This window comes from Trifolium pratense, linkage group LG3, assembly GCF_020283565.1.
Source record: "Trifolium pratense cultivar HEN17-A07 linkage group LG3, ARS_RC_1.1, whole genome shotgun sequence".
Lineage (NCBI taxonomy): Eukaryota > Viridiplantae > Streptophyta > Magnoliopsida > Fabales > Fabaceae > Trifolium > Trifolium pratense.
In genome coordinates this window covers 47,747,195-47,769,996 of record NC_060061.1, presented here as the reverse complement: position 1 = coordinate 47,769,996, position 22,802 = coordinate 47,747,195, and the positions used below count along the sequence as shown (strand labels likewise).

The window sequence follows — 22,802 nt, the reverse complement described above, 5'->3', positions numbered from 1 at the left end:
CGGTTAACTCACCAAACAAACAAATTCAAACAAATTTCCAAATTAATGGAACCAAACCAACGAAGCCAAATCAAACCGAACCAAACGAAATCAAATCAAAACAAGACATACAAACCAATAAACCAAAGCGAACCAATCAAACCAAATAAAACAGAACCAAACCAAACGAACCAAATAGACCAATCTAAATGAAACCACACATAATCAAATCAAACAAATTCAAATGAACCATACAAAAACAAACCAAATCAACTGAAATTCACCAAAATACCAACTCAAGATAAGAAACCAAAGTACCAATTTCATCATTATTTATTTTTCTGACAAATTACATACCAATAGAAACCAAAAAACTGTTGTTACGTTTTAAGTCCTAGCAGCACTCATGAATCCTAAATATACCAACCAATCTCATACTCCCATCGATTCCAATTTTCCACTTTGATAAATAACAAGACCAACATGCTGTTTAAAGGAAAGAACAAAGAACCAACAACAAAGAAAGGAACCTGAACTGATTGGAACCCAACGACTTCACTTTCTTTTGACCCAACGAGAGAGATAAACAAAAAGTACCATGAAGAAGCATTTCAAATAATGGAATTACCATGTACACAATAAAATCCCACAAACCAAAAATGACCAGGCAGTGAGCCTTGACACAAATCGATGAACTTGAATTTCCAAAAGACAAAGAAATATTTAAACTAATTAAGTGAGCCTTAATTTTTAAAAGGATATGAAAATCACTTTTATGAAAAATGTATGTCTTAATAATTATCACTTTTATTTAAAAGTATTGTTGTTAAAATGTACTAATTATTTTGTTGCTCTTACGAAATGTATGTTTAAAAATTTCTCTGGGGAGGTAGTGAGGAAAGAGAAAAATTCATTGGATTAGATGGGCATCACAGATTTGGAGCTCGATGGTTCCGCTAAAAATGTAGTTAGCTTTGATTCATCACCATATTGTGTAGGATGGTGTGGTAATCCGGAAAGTGTAGTTCATCTTTTTGTTAATTGTCCAATTTTTTCACTGCTGTGGAATGATTCTTTGAAATGGCTGTGATGGTGTAGTTCTATCGGTCTTGCTTTATGTTAAGGTGTCTGCATACTTTGCAGCTTGTACCTATGGCGAATAAAAAAAAAATTAGTACATTTTAACAATACTTTCACTTTCAGGCAAACTCAAGTCAGAAGGAAGAGGAGAAGAAAAGATAATCAATGGAAATTCTATTTTCTATTGTTGGAACAATAGCAGAACATACTGTTGTGCCTATTGGACGTCAAGCAAGTTACTTGATATTCTACAAAGGCAATTTAAATTCGTTAGCGGATAGTGTTAAAGGCCTTGAGGATGCAAAAAAAACAATAACCCATTCCGTTGAAGAAGAAAAGAGAAACGGTAAAAATATTGAAGAAGCTGTGATGAACTGGTTAGAAAAAGTGGATGAGGTCATTGGAAAGGCAAATCAGCTTGAAAATGATCCTCGTCGTGCCAATGCTAGGTGCTCAGCATGGCCGTTCCCCAATTTGATTTTGCGTCATCAACTAAGTAGGAAAGCCACAAAAATTGTACAAGATGTTATTCAAGTTCAAGGAAAAGGGACGTTTAACCGAATTGGTTACCTTCCCCCCCTAGACGGAGAAACCTCCTCCTCTTCAACAAGAGGTGGTGAAAAGTATGAGACAAGGGAGACATTTAAAGAGAACATTATGAATGCTCTAGCACACCATAATTCATGCAATATTGGGGTCTATGGGTTGGGTGGTGTGGGTAAGACCACTCTGGTGGGGGAAGTTTTTGAAATATCTAAGAAACACAAATTGTTTGATGCAGTTGTTAAAACCCATGTAACAAAAAATCCAGACATTAAAACAATTCAAGGGGAGATTGCAGATTGGTTGGGTCTACGGTTCGGTGAGGAGAGTGTTCTCGGAAGAGCACATCGCCTAAGGCAAAGAATCAAGATGGAGAAAAATATCCTTATCGTTCTAGATGATATATGGACAATACTTGATTTGAAGAAAGTGGGAATTCCATTTGGTAATGAACATAATGGTTGTAAATTGTTGATGACATCCAGAAATCAAGATGTGTTGTTGCAAATGGATGTTCCAAAGGATTTCATTTTCAAACTTGAACTTATGAGTCAAAACGAGACATGGAGCTTGTTTCAATTTATGGCTGGGGATGTGATTAAAGATAGCAATTTGAAAGGTGTAGCAATTCAAGTTGCCCAAAAATGTGCAGGTTTGCCTCTTGTGACAGTGACGGTAGCTCAAGCATTGAAAGGTAAGAGGGATGTTCATGCTTGGAAAGATGCATTAAGGAGATTAGAAAGTGATCATCATACAATTTTTTCTGCTTTGGAATTGAGTTACGACTCATTGGAGAATGATGAAATTAGGGATGTCTTCTTGCTTTTTGCATTATTTCCAGATGATAATGTACAGTACTTTCTAAAAGTTGCAATGGGTTTGGATATATTAAAGGATATTAAGACTGTGGATGATGCTAGAAACAGACTTTATCCAATAATCCATTCTTTGGAGGCGACTTGTTTGCTTGAAGTTAAAAAAAGTGGAGATATCGAAATGCATGACTTTGTTCGTGATTTTGCTATCTCCATAGCACGTAGGGACAAACATGTATTTCTAAAAAAACAATCAGATGAGGAATTCCCAACCAAGAGTTTTTTAACAAGGTGCACGCAGGTTGTTTTAGATGATTGTATGCACGAGCTTCCTCAAATGATTGATTGTCCAAACATTAAGTTTTTCTTTTTGTCCAGCGAGAATCTTTCTCTAGAAGTCCCTGACAATTTTTTTGAGGATATGGGAAGCCTTAAAGTCCTAGATTTAACAGCTTTGAACTTGTCTTCATTACCCACTTCATTTCGGTTCCTAACCAACCTTCAAACACTGTGTCTGAATTATTGTATTTTGGAAAATATGGTTGAGATAGAAGCTTTGCAAAATTTAGTTATTCTTTGCCTTTTGGGTTCTTCAATGACCAAGTTGCCAAGAGAAATACGACAATTGACTCAATTGAGAATGCTTGATTTGAGCGATTCAGGAATAGAAGTAATCCCACCCAACATTATATCAAGCTTGACCAAACTGGAGGAGTTGTACATGGGAAATACCTTTGTTAATTGGGGAGATGCGAGTCCAACGGCTCAAAACAAAAATGCTAGCATTTCTGAGCTTCGAAAACTACCCAAGTTGACAACTCTTGAATTACAAATTCGCGAGACATGGATGTTGCCAAGGGATTTGCAGACGGTGTTCGAGAAGTTGGAAAGATATAAAATAGCTATTGGTGATGTATGGGAATGGTCTGACATAGTGGATGGAACCTCAAAAACATTGATGCTCAAACTTGGTACTAACATACATTTGGAGCACGGAATTAAAGCATTGATTAAAGGTGTTGAGAATTTGTACTTGGATGATGTAGACGGAATTCAAAATGTGGTTTATCAATTAAATGGAGAAGGATTTCCGTTGCTGAAATATCTCCACGTCCAAAATAATGCAAACATGAAGCATATTGTTGACTCTCATGAGAGGAATCAAATCCACATGTCCTTTCCAATTTTGGAAACACTAGTACTTGATAATCTTGAAAATTTGGAGCATATATGTCTTGGTCCACTTTCAACCACTTCTTTTAGAAGTCTTGGTGTTATCAAAGTCAAACATTGTGTCCATTTGAAATATCTTTTCTCCTTTACATTGGTTAAAGAGCTTTCACACCTTTCTGAGATTGAAGTTTGTCACTGCAATTCTATGAAGGAGATAGTGCTCGGAGACAACAATTCAAGTGCAAATTCTATAACTAATGAAAAATTTGAGGTTTTTCTATTTCGTTCTTTGACTTTAGAACATATGGAAACACTTCAGGATTTCTTCACCAGAAGTGAGCAAAAGCATCAATGGTTAGAGCCTTATATTTCAACCCCATTTTTCAATGCTCAGGTATGTTATTTTATTTTTAAGCATTTGTAGATACAAATAATATAATTTTTAATTTTGTGATATGTTTAGGTACAAATAATATCAATCTTGTATCTAGATATTAAAATTTAACTAAGATGATTAATTACAATATTGTGATAAAACATATTTCTCTCAACTAGGCATATCAATTAGGTATTCTCCATTGTGATAAATATGATTTCTGTTAATTTGTTTTTATGTAGGTTTCATTTCCTAACTTGGATACCCTTAAATTGATCTCACTCAATTTGGGTAAATTTTGGGATGACAATCATCAATCAATGTGTAACTTAACTAGCTTGATTGTGGAGAATTGTGGTGGATTGAAGTACTTATTCTCGTCGACTATGGTTGGAAGTCTTAACAACCTCAAACACCTTGAAATAAGCAATTGTCCTCTGATGGAGGAGATAATAGCCAAAGAAGAGACAAACAATGAAATAGAAGAGGTATGTTAATTATACCATTGCGAACATTCCAATTAATTTTAAACTTGTATTTAAATATTTATATTATAATGATATCTGTTATTTGTGAATTTGTAGCACGTTCATTTTTTCAAATTAGAGAAAATCACATTGAAGGACATGGACAACTTGAAGACAATATGGCACCGCCAATTTGAAACAGTGAAGATGTTGCAAGTGAGCAATTGTAAGAAAATTGTGGTGGTTTTTCCTTCTTCAATGCAAAAAACATATACTAAGCTAGAGATGTTGGAGGTTACAGATTGTGCTTTAGTAGAAGAGATATTTGAATTGAGTTTCAATGAAAATAGCAGTGCAGAGAATACAACACTTTTGAAAGTTGTTATAGATGGATTGCCAAAACTGAAAAATATATGGAGTGGGGATCTTCGCAGAATTCTTAGTTTTCAAATTCTTATATTTGTAAAACTTACAAACTGTGAAAGCTTGGAGTATCTATGCTAAAGAGCTCCCACATTTGAGTTTAATGAACTAAGTAGTTTATTGCTTTGGAACTTGCATAAACTCAAGGGTTTCTATGCTAAAGAGCATACCCTAACATGTTCATCTTTGAAGAAAATTGATGTTTTCAATTGTGCAAAGTTGAATTTGTACAGAACTCTATCTACAAAAAGCTCCAATTTTCAAGATGACAAACTCTCCGTTTTAACGCCACAACCACCTTTCTTGGTCGAAGAGGTATGCATATCATCCTATAAATTTACATATAGATGCATGTATTCAATTGTCAAATTCAAAACTAATTGAGTAAAAAAACAAGAAAAAACTTAAACGTTTTTTTTTTTTGACATTTTATAAATTATAATTTAATAACGATTTGATATTTTATAAATTATAATTTTTTATATTAATCATTTAGATTTTTCACGAAATGTTGATGCTGTTCATTTCAATGGCCAATTTTTTGGTCGACTCATGCAAACTCATTTTCTTAACAATTTTTTAAATAAGTGATAAGGCCTCTTAGATTATTTATAGTAATATTTCCTAAACTAAGTCATTGAACTTAAGTGGTTAATGAACTTTATGTCAAAAAAAAAAAAGTGGTTAATGATGATCTTTCCGGATTCGCTCCGTCTTACAGCCTTGCTTCCCATTGTAATTGCCATTGTAGCACGTGTGTGGCCCAGCCCATAAGGGCCATGCGGACTTGACGTCATCCCCACCTTCCTCCAGTATATCACTGGCAGTCCCACGTGAGTGCGACATGCACCTTTTAGTTTGTTTCGGAGCCGTTTGTTTTGGCGGGACGTACTAAACCCACAACGTACCACACCACCGGGCGGCTCGCCTGAATGCCGAGTCTTTCTCCCAACTCGACGTCGACGTCACCTGCAAGAGAAGGCCAACTTCACCAAATGACAGATTTCAGGAGAACTCGAGTTCGATTTTTGGGAGGAACAATTTCTTGACTTATATCAAATATTTATGATTTCATTCATAATTCATAATAAAATTCAAAATTTTCAAACTTCGATAAACACATGACTTCACTTTTTTATATTTTCCAAATCTAGTATTGAGATTGTGCACCAATTAATTACTAATTAGTACTCGCTCCGTTCCAAATATAAATCACATTGGCCAAATTACACAAATTAAGAAATTTAACTAATGTTGTATGAAAAAGAGAAATTATGAGTTACTCCCTCCGTCTCAAATTATAAGGGAAAAAAGTCAATTTTTTTTGTCCCAAATTATAAGAGAAAAAATCATTTTCAAGAATGTTTTTTCCTTATTTTCTCAATAAACAACAACCAATAAAAATGGTTTTTACATCTTCCTATGCAACTTATTCCAAGAAAAATTCACAAAAACATACTTCAAATTCTCATGTTTTACTTTTTCTTAATAAGTGTGATTTTTTTATTTTCCCTTATAATTTGGGACGGAGGGAGTAGTTTACAAAATTGTCCTTCATTAATGGTATATAAAAAATAAATTGAATAATTGAAAGAAGAGAGAGAGTAATAAATGGTTAAGGGTATAATAGGAAAAATAGCATTAAATGATTCATTGGTAATATAAAGTGGTTTATAATTTGGTACAAATTTTTCTCAAAGTGACTTATATTTTGGAACAGAGGGAGTAACTATTAATTTTTTTATACAATTTTTGGACCTTAATTTTAAGGTAACTCATTGTATTCATCACATTTTTGAATAAGTTTTTGTATTCATATTTATAATATTAAAAGAATCTCTTCCACACAAATTTAGAATTTTTAACAAAAGATGAATTTAATATTAAAAACAATTAAACTTTTGCAAGACAAATTTCTATAATGTGCTAAACATGATCGATAAAAAAAATTCAAAATTTAGAATGATACACATAAGTTGCCTTTGATTTAGACTATTACCTCTATTTATTTATTTATTTTTTAATTTTTCCAAGAAAACAAGGTCATTGTGAGCTTCCCGTAATGACCACAAACGTTGTTATTCTTCTTTATAAAAATAAAAATTTTGTCAAAAAAAAATGATAATATAAAAATTCTTCTTTATAAAAATAAAAATTTACTAAAAAAAGAAAAAGAAACAAAATTGGAAACTCCTATAAAAAATAAGGGGGCTGTATTGGATTGAGATTTCATGAGATTTTAAAAGATTTTTTTATAACAAAAAAATCTTGAGGTATTCAATCAAGACTTTTACAAAAGTTCAATAAATCTTGTGGTATTCAATTAAGACAAACATGATTTTTTTTTTCAGGACAACAAAATCCGTTGGTATTCAATTGAGATTTGTTACTACTTTTAAAATGTTTAAAGTCTACCGATTTTGATGGATTCTTCTTTGGAATGGATTTTGAGAGACTTTTTAGTTGAAAATACACTTGATAGACTTTTTCAACGATCTCACCAAAAGCCTTCAGACTTTTTTGAACTCTCCAAGACTTTTTACTTTCATCATCACTGTATCAAATTTCTTCTTCTTTATTACTTTCTCGAGTCATCATCACTGGTTTTCTTCTTCTTTTATTTTTGTTCACTTTTTCAACAATCTCACTAAAAACTTTGAGACTTTTTCAAACTCTTCGAGACTTTTTACTTTCATCATCATTGTACCAGTTTTTTTTTTTTTTTTTTATTCTTCTTCTTCATTACCTATCAAATATGTTTTTTTGCAAAAAAATATTTTAACAAATTCTACATCTTTTTTACAAACTTTTGATTCATTACAACTTTTCGTCACATTCATCTGCTTCTGTTTCCCATCAATGTTGGTGGTGGTGGTGGTGGTGGTGACATTTTTATTGGTGATTAGAAACATATACTTAAAAAAATAAGTAAGGGTTTTTTTTATTTTTTGTTTAAATATTTGCATTCCCAAAAAAATATAATTTCTTTTATTAAAATTTATTGATTCTTTTAAAATTTTCCAAATATACAAAAATTTCCTAATATATAAAGTATTATGAAATCTTGATTGTAAAAAGTCTTTTGAAAAAAATCTCTCAAAATCCATTCAAATCATGTGTTAAAAATCTTGATCGTAAAAAAGTCTTGTAAAAAAAGTCTTTAACATCTCACAAAATCAATATAGTCCAACAAAATCTCATAAAATCATCGAGACTTTTTTTTACCAAAATTGTCTCATAAAATCTCAATTCAAATATTTTCAAATATATGCAAAAACATGATAATACTCAATTTAGAGAATAGTATTTGGAACAATTTATGTCAAAAGTTCTCAAAACATTTTTGTTTATAGATATATTTGATAAATATCTATAGAATGTATGGGAATTCAGACATTTGAGAAAACTTTAGAGGCAATAAAAAAATATGGAGTGCAAATTTGAGTTAAAGTAATTACTTTTTGTGGCAATATTAAAATTCTTTTAAATTGTTATTTATATGTATTTTAGGTTATTCCAAATTTGAAGGAGTTGAGAATAAATAATAAAGAAGCTAAAGTGATATTGCAAGCCCAAAACTCAAGTGCCCTATTCACCAAAATGACATTTCTTTCTTTGTTCCATTATAATATTAAAGATGCTACATTTCCTTATTGGTTTCTTCAAAATGTGCACACTCTTGAGTCACTAGTTGTTGAATGGAGTAGCTTCAAGAAAATATTTCAAGATGAAAGACAAATAAGTGAGAAGAAGACTTACCCACAGCTCAAAATGCTCACATTGTATCAATTACATAAGCTTCAACATATATGTGAGGATGGATTCCAAATTGATCCTGTTCTTGCATTCCTTGAAAACTTATATGTTGATAACTGTTCTAGTTTGTTAAGTTTATTGCCTTCCTCCGCCACCCTTAATCATTTGGAATATCTGGAGATAACAAATTGCAACGGGTTAAAAAAATTAATGACATCTCCTACGGCACAAAGTTTGCACAAGCTCATTTCGCTGAAGGTAAAAGACTGTAATTCACTTGAAGAAATAATTACTGGAGAGGAAAATGTTGGCATTGCATTTATTAGTTTAGAATTATTGATGTTGGATTGTTTGCCAAGGCTCACCAAATTTTGTTCTACTAAGTGCTTCTTGAAGTTTCCAATGTTGGCGGAAGTAATTGTGAGGGAGTGTCCTCGCATGACGATTTTTTCAGAGGGAAACACAAGTACACCAAATCTTCAAAAAGTTAAAATTGCAGAAAATGATGAATGGCTTTGGAAGGGAAACCTAAATGATACAATAACCAACATATTTGGAGATAAGGTATGCTTGATTTACCAATTTATTTGTTGTGCAACAATATCACGATTTTTCCTTGTGTTGTTTTTGTTCTTTTCTTTGGATGCATGATAGTTGATTTTTAATCCACAATGTTAAAAAATTTGTGGAAAAATAACTATAATCTAATTCACAATTCTAACGATGTCAAATTAAAGGGAAATTGTCTGTGCATCACTTTTATTTGATGACAAGGTATGTGTGAATCCCACCGGCTTAGTTACTTTTTGTTAATTTAAGGATATCTCTATTATGATCATTTTGTGGTTGGAGAATGAAAAATTTCATTTTAGAAATGAAATAATCTTCTATTTTTGGCCCATATTAAAAAATACAAAGTCAACTCAATTAACCTAATAGGGTAAATATATATATTTCACTTTTCTGGCTCCTCATTTTTGTGGATTTAAATGATATCCAAGTTTTGTTTGTTTTGGATTTAAATTGAGTATTTCCTTAAGTTTTTATTATGGTTTCTTTGGTTTTATAAATCATAGATGTTTAAAGTTTTGATTGATAATTTTATTTTTTGGTCACTTTGGTTGATAATTACATTTTGATTTCCCTGGATCATTTTTTATTTAATTTAGTTTACAAATTTTTACGACAATTTTGCAAATTTATCGATTTTTTTAAAAAAACATTATTGATGGGGCACTCCCACCAACCCGTCATCCACCAATAAAAAGGGTGAGGTGAGATTTTCGACCCACCACCACTAGTTAACCCGCCTCGCCGCACCTCTTACTAGACGGGTTAATGATGGGATGAGGCGGGACGGGTTGATCCTTTTCTACTTATTTGGGTAGATCTCCGAATAGAAAATGTTTGGGCTTACACATAAATAATTAAGAAAAGAAGAGAAAATTATTAAATGTATTTTCAAATAAGAAACACTCTAATTATCAAAGGTTACAATACAGGGCCGGTCTCGAGATTTTGGAGGCTCATAGTAAATAATAAAAATGGACCGTTAATAAAAGAACATCATTAATTTAAACTTTGTAAATAGTATTTACAACATAAAAAATAGCCATTTATCTGTGTAGCTAACATAAAAAAAAAGTCATATTCCACAACATAAACAATATATGTCACCAAAAATTCTTGAAGTAGGTGGAAAAATGTGCGGGCGGAATGCGCTCGCTATACAGTAAAGTTGCCACCGAACTTTATTTATTCCCAAAAGAAAAGGAAAATATCGATAAAACCTTGAAAGTATTAAAAGATGGTCTTCGCAACCATTTTCGGGTTCGAGGGTCGATTATGCAAGGGGAAGGTATTAACACTCCTTACATTCGTTGTATTCAACGGGAACCTTCTCATTACGAGGGGTGCAGAAGCACACTGGGCCGTCAAGGTGGCACAAAAAAGGAACCAGGCAAAAAAAACAAGCCAGACTTAATCTGGGCCGTCTGATGTAATTACTTTCCTAGGACCAAAATCAGACGACCCTAACTGATTTGGTCAGGACTCACATGATGGTGCCACGTGGAAGGACTATAATAATAATTAAAAGGGATATCTATAACGATATATAAAGGGGATATGGGAGTTTGGGCTGACTTTTTTTTTATCCATTTTGCCCTTCACTATAATTTGAAATAACACTTAACAATAATACCAACAATACACTTATTTTTTTAGTAGCAACAATTTTTTTTTATTAACAAACTTACGATAACACAAGACATATCTTATTTTTTTTGACATAAGTTAGACACAGGCGAACGCGCTTGCCTGACCCGCTAGTATATATAATATAGAGGAGTGATATATCAACACAAATTTGTAGACAAAAATACGACACATTGTCCTTCTTTCCTCACAGTACGCAATTCGAAACATGCAAAAAATATTAAAAAAAGCAAAAAGTATAAATGTTGTATATTTGTTTGATATTTGTGTTTGAATAACATTTTTGTATAATATAAATGCAAGAGGAAAAATACAAGAAATAGAATTTATTTTTTGTGTTTTTCACCATAGTTTAATCTGGTTGGAGGTCACTTCTGGCATCGAGCAGTTCCAGCCCTCTCTCAATGGGATCGAATCGCGGTCCTTCCACTGAACCAACTAACGATTGGTCAAGAAAATATAATCGCCGTCACGGGTCTCTCTCAGTCGCACCTCTCTGTGCTTTCTTTGCCGGACGGATTCCGGCACGAAACCCAAACCGAACACTATTCATACGCTAAATAAACTCCTGAATTTGAATTCGGTGTTGAAATCCTCTAAAAAACCACACAAAAATTGAACCCGTACATCCCCAAATTGAAATATTTAAATTTAAAGATTTAGACGTAAATTGAAGACTGGAGTGTCACAGAGCAACCAGAATATGCAAAATAAACGAAGCAAAATTGAAGAAAGAACCTGATTGGCATCGTGCCTGTGGCGCAGTGGATCGTTTTCCATCTCCTTATTCCGCTTCTTCTTGTTCTGTACTATTGATTGTTCCCTCTCTTTTGGTTATGGGTTGTGGTGGTTTGTTAGAGATGGCGGAGGAATGGTTCTGCTATGGATGTTACTGTTGTTATCGCCAGGCTTGTAACGATAATGATGATGCTGTTGTGATGTTATGATCTTGTCTTGTGATGAAAATTTAGGAAGTGTACTAAATAGTCGTCAAGTAATAAAATCAAAGTTGTATCCATAGGGATTGTTTCAATCTCGACAAAACAATTAAATTAATTTAGGATTAATAATTAAAATGCAAAGGGGAGAGTTTAACTTGGTTTGGATTTTTATCATAAACTTAGAAATAACTTCGGATTCAAATTGAATGAAAGAACAACGATTGATCCTTTTGATTCATTTAATTACTACTTCTCTTGGTATGTATGATTACAAATTTACTCAATTTAGTTTCATGATTAGATTAAATCTCAAATGATTATGCCCAATGTCTTGGTACGTAACACAATCATCTCCCTTGATCATCGATTCCTAATGTCTTAGGTAATCTATGATCAATTGAGGTTTACGACCTTTAATCTTTTAATCTCAATTAACAATCCAAAATGTCTTAAGTGAAAGTTAATTGATCAATCATTCATAGATTGATCATTCATTCCTATCGTCATAGTAAAACAAATAATTGGAATCATCACACAATTGATCATGTAAAGCATTAAGCGCAAGGAATAATTGAAGAAACTAACTTCATAATTTATTGATCATAACATATGATAATCACATAATTCAAGAGAAACAATAATCAGAATTCCTAAGAACCAATCATGAGAATTTAACTAGAGATAAAGGTGACAATAAACAACATAGAAAATAAAACAAAACCGGATAACATGATGATCCTGCTTGTTGCTACTGCCGTGCGTGATGCTCTTGTTGTTGTTGTACTGCACGTGATGTGCTTCCTCTAGTGATGCGTGATTCCCTTTTTCTTCTTGTTGTACCTGATCCGCTTTGCTGCGTGTTCTTTTTTTTTTAAGTGATGTCCTTGAATCCCCTTTTTCAAGTGCCAACCTAATTCCCTTTCTTCTTGGTTTTGGGTCAAGGCAAATGGCCCATGTTTTCTTCTTGTAATTGGCCTAGCTTTTTCAAAGTCTTTCTCTTCTTTTACTATTTGTACCTCACTTAACGATAAACCTATTAAATTGAATCAAGAAAATAGAAACTACACCAAATATTATTTTAATAGAGAAAAACACTTAATTGACTCAATAAACCAAAATTTGCAATTTATTTAAAATGATTCTAAATTAAACACTAAACTAATAAAATTATATTAAAAACTTAATTAAAAAGACTCTAAAAATAACGACTAATGAGGATTCATCATCTTGTATTGAAGGTTTGAATACGGTGGTTAAGTTGGATTAAAGTGGTGATGAATGGTGGTTTTAATGGTTGATGGTAGTTTTAATTGTAATGTATTGGTGGTGGTTAAGGCAATGGAAGATGGCGCAGTAGCAGCAAGCTAGTGTTGTTATTCTGCTTCTTCCTTTTTTTGTGTTCGTTTTGGTTCTGATTTTGTATGGTGGCTACTGATCGTGGCTACCGAGCCCTTTACAAAATGACATTTACAAAACTAACCTTATATCTCAAGTTGGTTTGTATTAATGGAATTGGGTTTTAAGTAAATATATAGTAGGAGTAGGGTTGCTAACTTACTTACTCTCACATGTTTTTAGCTGGGAGTAAATTAGCAACCCCTTATATATAAAAACAGACAAATGATTTTCTCAGCACAAGACGTGCTAATAAAGACCACAAAAGTCTACAAGACGTGCAAAGGATGAAGACGATAGGCGTCACGTGCCACGTCACCTGAAGAGAACAAGGCAAAGATCATTGCTGTCAAACTAAAGTAGCATGCCTCCATATGGTGAGAGAATTTTAAAATGAAGCGTGAACGTGAAGGAAGATGCAAGATCAAGGCTTGAGAAAAAATGCAGCGAGAACTAACAAGTATGTTTTTGTATGCCCAGTTACTACTAAGATAACTTAATTTAACTACAAAATCTTCGCCAAAATAATTTATCGGAGGAAGAATACACTAGAGAGTTTGAAAAGTTGATGATGAAGTGTGATATTCATGAAAACAAGGAATAAACAATAGCTCGTTACCTTGGAGGATTGAACATTGAAATTGCCCATTCTGTCCAACTCAAACAATATTTGTCAGTTGATTATATTATCCGCCTCGCAATACGAGTTGAGAAACAATTATAAAAAATGTCATACTACTTTTCCTCTATTGAAAATTCTCCTTACTTGCGTAAACCATCAATCAAACAACCTAGTTCCTCAAATAATCATTTACCTAAACCCTCCACTCAAAACAAAACCAAGGTTGGCAAAGGAGAAGCTTATGAGGCTCTAAAGAACCTCGAGATGATCTTGAAAGAGAAGACTAGTACCAGTTTATGATGAAGAACTCATTATTGTCGATCATGGTTGGTCATTGGTGATTAGACGAAGCCTACATGCGTTAAGCAAAGAACCACATTAGTTAAGAAACAACATTTTGTTGGAAAGGTTTGTGATGTTATTAGTGATTATTGACTGTGGTAGTTGTGAAAATGTGAACTACATAATGGAGAAGTTGAAGTTGTCTACAGAAAGTCATCCTCATATGTACAAGTTGTAATGTCTCAACGAAGGAAGTGAAGTAAAAGTTACAAATCATAGTCTTGTGACCTTTTTCGTTGGTCGGAAGTTTCGAGATCAAGTTTGGTGTGATGTTGTTCCCATGGATGCATGTCACCTTCTCTTTGGAGACCATGCCAATACGATCGTCGCGCCCATCAAGACTGTTATGCAAAAACCTACTCCTTCATCAAAGACAGAATAGAAATCAAGTGAACTTGATAAAATCAAGAAGGTATCGTAGCCCATTAGAGTCGTTAATCACTAAAGCGCAATTCAAAGAAGTTGTAGAAGTTAAGACTATGTGCTTTGAATCCAACCAAGAAGTTGTCCTACCAATGAAAATTGAACAATTACTTATCATATGTTAGAAGATTAATGATGTTACAAGATGATACTAAGTATGAAGGTGTGAAAACACAAGAAGGGAAGTTGAATTGTGTTTTAAGACAAACTAAAACTTTTTCAAGTTTAAGCTTAATAGCAGCGAACAACACAAAATAAACACAAATATAAAGAGATCAGAGGAGAGAAGACGAACACAAGCAATTTTATATTAGTTCCTCTCACAAAACGAGAGTAGTCCAGTCTCTTTGTACTTCCGAGGGATTTCCACTATAATCACACACAAGATTACAATTGCTCAAGCACATAGCAAGAGACTTCTACACAATGCTCAAGCACACAACAAGAGACTTCTCAATCTGAAGTATAAATAAAGATTGTTGTGATAATACAAAACACCAATAAAACCTTAGAGCTAAAATACAATAAGTTGATACAGACTTCAAAGTATTTTTGATGTGAATGAAATTCAAAGGTTCAAAGCTTAAGTGCTTGTAGTATCGAAATGAGTGTGCAAAGGATAGGTAACGTATTCGTCAATGATCTTCACAATGGAGTGTTGTTTTTATAGTTGAATAACACGCTCCATGCATAGGTGACCGTTGTGCAAAGACATTGTAGCCGGCTGAATTGGACTGAGCGATGAAAGTGACCTGTCATACCAAAGTGGTAATGAGTTTACCATACTTTGTGTCTTTGAAAGATGTTTATACCAAACAGGGAAACTTTCACAGTTTGACTTCCACGCTCCTCCAAACTTGGAATAAGGTTGATAAACTTGATTGTCCTTTTAAGATTCCTCATGCCAAAATAGAGTAAGATTCTTTTGGCTTACTCCCAACGTTCTCTGAGTATTTCTGGCATGATTGCTATTTATCAACTTACTATACGCTGATCAGTTTCTGATGGCTTCTTGCCTCTGATGGTCAGATACTTCTAACCTAAGCTTGCCTCTAATAGCTTCTTGTTTCAGAGTCTTCTGATGGACAAGAGCCTCTTGTTCATCTTTGCTTCTGAATCCCTTCAGAACTTGTTTCTTTACACAAGAACTTAGGAATATCAGAATTTGCTTATAAGATCCTGCACACTTGGATTAAATGTCAGTACTACCAATTGCGCATTTTAATACTTATTGTTATCATCAAAACTTATAATTTTACTTAGGGCTTTAGAACCAATTTTGTTCCAACAAAGTAGTCTCTTATCAATAGTGTTCCCGTTGATACTTATTTATGTGTCACACACCGGATATGACATCGCTTTGCAATTAGTACGTAGTAGGTTAGTTTATGCATTTTCCTTTTAAGGAACATCTTGAGGCAGTTTATAGGATACTTCTGAAGGCAAATCCAGCAAATGGCCTAATATTTTAAAATACTAATGAAAGCAATCTTTCTATCTTAACTGATGTTGATTGAGTAGGTTCAGTCACAGACCGAAGATCATTGTACCTATGTTTGGGGTAATCTCTAACATGAAGGAGAAAGAAACAATGAGTTGTATAGCAAGAAGTAGTGCAAAATCCGAGTTTAGAGCTACAACTCAAGGTATTTGTGAAGGATTATGGATCCACAAAGTCGTAGAAGAACTCAAGATGAAAGTAAGCTCCAGTTGAAATTATATTCTAATAGTAAAGCTATCATTAGCATAACTCATAACCTAGTTCAACATGAAAGAATAAAAAATATTGAGATTGACTAGCATTTTGTAAAGAGAAAATAGATGTCGAAATCATATGTCTACCTTTTGTGACTAGTACTGGTAAGCAAATTGTGTATATCTTGAGAAAATGCTTGGCAAGACCCACATTTGAGCTTTTGATAAGCAAGTTGTGCATGATAAATATCTATACACCAACTTGAGGGGGGTGTTGGAGAATCCATGAGTATTTCTTTTCCATGTGAAAAAATTAACTATTTGAGATTTTAAAAGTATATTGCAAATTGACACATAGAAATAATCATCATTCTACTACACTCAATTCGGCTATGGCTAGCATCCCAAGTGAGTGAAATTATTTTAAACCGTTAGATTGCCATGTTATGCTGTGTGCCAACTATACTTTATTATAATGAAGGACGTAGCTACACAATCACCACCAGCTCCATGTTTCTCTCTTTTGCAATTTCACTTCCCATCTCTTCTTCTTCCTCCTCACAATATCATATTATCATATCCCTTTAGTTCAGATTTTTATAGAAAATAATTATAATCAAATGTTCATATCTATATATCCATATAAAATAAATTTGAGAAATCTACCAAAAAAATCTGAGAAAAACTTATGATCCATGGCCAATGCTTAAACTTTCACATCCATTAGCTTTATAACATCCAATAGCTTTCAAGATCCAACTCATTAAAATCCCAAAAAATAAAAAAAATCTTTCAACAATTAAATAGTGAAATATTAAAAGAAAGAACACAACCAATATAAACAATAGAATAATTCAGGATGTCAGATCTGGGTTGTTTTGTTTGATGAGAAAGAAGATGGACCAATATTCTCTAACTTTAGCCCATTAAAGGTAGGTGACTTTCAATGCTTATGAGCCCTTAGATCAATCATGTGCCACGTGTCATTATTTCTTCAAAAGATATTGAAAAGAAGGGAAAAAAAAAAGGTAAGCACGGAAATCATCTTCTCCTACCTTCTCTCCCACTCCACCGGCTGCCATTTTTAAAAGCCAGCCACCGGGCCACCGAAAAATTCGACAATAGCTATCAACTCCGACCACCACCGCCACCACTATATCGTTTCTAAACACCGCAGCTACATCAACACCGCCGCCATCTCATTTTTAACCATGCTACGATTGTAGATCCAACCACCACAACCATTTTAAATTTCCAGATCAAGTTAATTGGGGGTTTGCTTATCAAAAAGTTAATTGGGGGTTTTAGTTGCTAATTTAAACTTGTGTTGAAGGGATTGTGGATTCAAATTGTGAAGTGAAGATTTAAAGTCGGTTGCAGGCGATTAGAAAGGAGATAGCGACGGTGGTTAGAAACAAGGCAGTGGCGGTGGTCGGAGTTGACGGAGGTTGGCGTTGACGGAGTGTAACTCGGCGACGGTTGGAGAAACGTAAGTGTTGGAGAGTTTGGTGGTAGCAGTTTATTTTTTTGTTCAGAAGCATCCATTTTTAAAGAGAAGGACATGTGGCAAGTTGTAGTACATATGATTGATCAAACGTAGGACAGTGGCCTAAAGTCACCTGCCTTTCCCGCGTAAAAGGTAGAGAATATTGGTCCGAAAGGGAAAGAAGATCGTGAAGGAGAAAGAGAATCTAGAAAGTAAAAATGAATTAAAAAAAATCCAGTGTTATCATCATATGATAAGATTCATGGAACTTCAATATCTAACTGTTTAAAACAATTTCTCTAACTCACCCACCGTGGTCGACCTATCAAGGTCTCCCATGCTAGCCAACGCCCTCTAATTAAACATTAAAGAGATATCAAATTAAAGTGAAATTGGCAATGACTCTGTGTCTGTGAAGTTCCGATACTTCAAAAATGATGAAGAATCGTGTCCGATACACACCCAATACCGATACGCCTTTGATATGTCCTGATACGCGTATTGGAGAAATATCGGTTAAATCATTATTTTTAAATAAAAAAATAATATCCGATACGTGTTCGATATGACTTGATTTTGGTCCGATACGTGCCGATAAGGCTTGATTTTGGTTTGATATGTGCCCATACGGCTTGATTTTAGTCTGACACGTACGCGATACGTATGCAGTAGTTTTTTATTATTATTTTTTTTCTTTTCTTTTCAAGTTTAAAAAGAAGAGTGAATAACAAATAAATAAATAAATTGGAAGGAGAAGAGAAAATGTGTATAATTTTATTTTCTCATTCCTATATTGGTGTTATTGTTATTTTTAGCTATTATGTGTCTTTAGTCAGGAGCCCTTGTATGTTATCCCTCAAACTGTTTTGTTCTAATGCAAGTTTATTGGCTTGTTTTGTACTCCTTATACAATGAGGTATTGGTTTTTCTCTATAAAAATAATAATAATAATAGTTTTTTTGCTTTTTTTTAAAAAATTATTATTATTAAAATTATTGATTTTAATTATGTTTATATATTGTGCATTTATATATTTAATTTTAAATTTAAATTTTAAATAATGTATCACGGGCACAGCAGTATCGTATCGAGAATTTAAAAAAAATTCCCGTATCGGCGTATCAGTATCATATCGTATCGGTATCGTGTTGTATCCAGGCTTCATAGCTCTGTGTAGATAAAACAAATCGGCTCTTTCAAAACTCCATAACAAATACTGCTTATCATGATAAGTGCTTGTTTATAAGCTATTTTTATAGCAAAATATAAAATATATTTAAATTATTTTTGTATAAGTAGGAACTTTTGACTCAAATATGTGTGATATCGAAGTGGACTCAATAGCTATTATTTCATCGAGTTCTCCAAACAAGATGAACGGCGAATAGTTTATGAATAATAAGCTATGACTGTTTTTTAGATCAAATAAGTCAATCCAAAACCCTAAATACATCACTTTTATTTGATGATGATGATGACAAGGTCTCCATTAGAATCATTTTGTTGTAGCAGAATATGTACCATACACACTTTTTTTTATATAAATCAAAGAATTTATGAATAAATTGTTGAGTACAAAATTTACCAACTGAATTTACCAACTTAGGTAAAGTATAAAATTGTGAAATTGTGAAATGTATTAGTAAATGCATTATAATTTATCAATTACTTTGGTTTTCACAGTTTGGTGGTTTTAAGCAATTAAAACTGTCTCGATATCCAGAGTTGAAAGGATTGTGGTATGGTCAACCTCAGCACAATGTATTTAGGAGTCTGAAGTATCTAGTGGTTCATAAATGTGATTTTTTATCTGATGTGCTCTTTCAACCAAATTTGCTAGAAGTGCTAATGAACTTGGAAGAATTAGATATCACATATTGTGATTCATTAGAAGCAGTTTTTGATATGAAAGGTGGTGAATTTGAAAAAGAAATTCTTGTGAAGAATTCTACTCAATTGAAGAAATTAACACTATCTAATCTTCCAAAACTGAAGCATGTATGGAAGGAGGACCAACATAGCACTATGGGGTTTCAAAATTTAATTGAAGTGTCTGTTGAGGAGTGTCCAAGTTTGAAAAGCCTGTTTCCGCTCTCAGTAGCTAGAGATATGAACCAAATTCAAACACTTGAAGTGAATTCATGTGGGATTGAAGAAATTGTTGGCAGGGAGGAAGGAGTGGATGAGATAGTTGAATTTGTGTTTCCTAATTTAACATCCATTAGACTTCACCATTTGGCCAAACTAAAGACATTCTTTTTCGGAGTCCATTCTCTTCAATGTAAATCATTGAAAACGATCAACTTGTTCAGATGTCCAGAAATTGAGCTATTTAAGGCAGAGCCTTTGAGTCAGCAAGTGAGTGCCAGAAATGATGAGCTCAATATCACAACATATCAACCTTTGTTCGTGATTGAAGAGGTAAGGGTAGCATAAAATATCATTCTTGCTATGAATATAGATTTTACTTAGCATAAGATAGAATGTTTCCAATGAATTGTTTGAAATTATAGATATCTTTAGTTCTAATTTAGGTTTGGCAACAGGTATTTAACACTGTGGAGAGTTTGTTCATGAATATGAAATATTTTGACATGATATTGCATAGCCAATATTCAGAGGTTCAATTCAACAAAGTCACACACATTGGTGTGGGTGAATTCTACAATGAAGAAGCTACTTTTCCACATTGGTTCTTGAAAAATGTTCCTAATTTAGAAAGCATGCTAGTCCAATGGAGTTCCTTCAGGGAGATATTTCAAGGCGAACAAGCCATAAGTACGGAAATGGAAACTCAAATTATCCCGCGACTCAAAGAGTTGGAATTATGGTACATGGACAAGCTTCAATGTATATGCAAAGAAGGACTTCAAATGGACCCCATTCTACATTTTCTTGAAACCATTTATGTTCGGCACTGTTCCAGTCTTATGAAATTGGTGCCTTCTTCTGTTACCTTTAATTACTTGACCTACATGGAGGTAACTAACTGCAATGGTTTGACAAATTTGATAACATACTCAACAGCAAAGAGTCTTGTCAAACTCACAACCATGAAGATTAAAATGTGTAATTGTCTTGAGGAAGTGGTCAACGGAAAAGAAGAAGATGAGATGAATAAGATTGAATTTTCCAGTTTACAATATCTAGAACTTGTTGCTTTACCAAAACTCTGTCTCTTTTGCTCATGCACGTGCCCCGTTATGTTTCCGTTGCTGGAAGTTGTAGTCGTCAAAGGATGCCCTCGAATGGAACATTTTTCATTTGGTGTGACCAACACAACAATTCTTGAAAATGTACAATTTGATGAAGAAAACCACTGGGAAGGCGACCTCAATGGAACAGTAAAGAAATTGTTTGATGACAAGGTATGTTTTACTTTAATCTACCACTTTATTTTCTTTGGGTTAGTTTAAGACTATCTAGATCATGATCATTTTGAAGGTGGAAAATTGCAGTCTACAATATTACTATATAATTAAATAGTGCTTAAAAGCAATTGTGATCTTTCTCATGATATATAAATAGCAAGGTTTAAAATTGCGGTTGCGGTCGTGGATGTGGTTGCGGTCGCGGTCACAGATGTTGCGAATGCGTTCATTGTGGATGCTGCAGCGCGCAATGCGGCTATTGTGGCGTGAAATCATTTTGAAATTTTACAAGCTATATATAATGAAACTACTATGTAACTACACTTTTTATCCATCATTGTATAGTCTAGTCTATTCCATAAACACTAATTTGAATATTCTTAAAATACACGGATGAGAGATCATTAAAATTAAGATTTTTCATTAGATTTGACACAAATTATGATTTGAAGTTCATAAATTTTATTTTTTGGTGAGAAAATTTGAACGAATATCGCTGAAAACGTCTGATGCGGCTTCTGATGCGGTTATGATACAGTCGTACACGTGAATTAAGATCATACCGCAATTGTGGTGCGATGCGGTTGCGGAGGCTATCGCATCAGCAATACTGCGGCAGCAATTGCGAATGCAGAATGCAATTTAAAACCTTGATAAATAGTATTAACAATATCAAAAGTAGTCATTTATCTGTGTAGCTAACATTAAAAAGAAAAAGAATCATATTTCACAACGTTAAAATTAAACCGATAAATAAAAAATTAAGAGATAATTAATAAATATAATTAAGATTTACACAACAAATAAAATAAATAATTTTATGATATGTAAAGGTTTATAATGGATTCAATTCCCCACAAGGTGTCTTTAATTCCTTAATAAAGAGGCTCTTAAAACAAAATAAAATAAAAACTAAAATTGGGTGAAGGAAGAAGCAAGATCAAGGCTTGGGAAAAAAATACCGGGTACCGTCAAATCATGATTGAGCGCAACAGATGAATGCGTGATGATGCCATTTGGATTATCAGTTCACTTTGGATGACACAAAATTGTGGCCTTTGCCAATGAAAAATTATACTCCCTTTATCCCAAAATATAAGAACTACTTTGACTACTGTAAGTATGTCAACGCACAATGTTGATCACTAATATTTTTAATTATCTATTAGTAAAAATTATAAAAATTTGATATTTGGAAAACAATCATCAAAACAAATAAAAAAAAATCTTATATGCTAATATTTAAATTTATATATTATTAAAAAAATATGGTCAAAACAAGATAAGTAAATAGTGTCATTTAGTCAAACTGTAACTTATAAAATGGGACGGAGAGAGTATTAGCCAAACCTAGATAAAGACGTTAACATCCATGTTCTAATATGCATGATTTGCCACTTGGATTGTGCCAAGATTGGAAATATGGGATTATACATGCCATTCCAAGTTCCTAAGCCACCTTGGGAATATCTTAGGGGGTGTATTGGATTAGGATTTCATAGGATTTTAAAAGACTTTTTTATGATAAAAAAATCTTGTGGTATTCAATCAAGACTTTTAGAAAAGTTAAATAAATCTTGTGGTATTCAATTAAGACAATTAAGATTTTTTTTTCAAGGCAACAAAATCTGTTGGTATTCAATTGAGATTTCTTACCACTTTTAAAATATCTATTGGTATTCAAAAGTCTATGGATTT

General features: G+C 33.1%; 1 pseudogene; it reads left to right on the top strand.

The window, feature by feature from the left end:
• Positions 1-22,802, top strand: part of LOC123917264 — a 38,204-nt pseudogene that overhangs the window by 6,601 nt on the left and 8,801 nt on the right.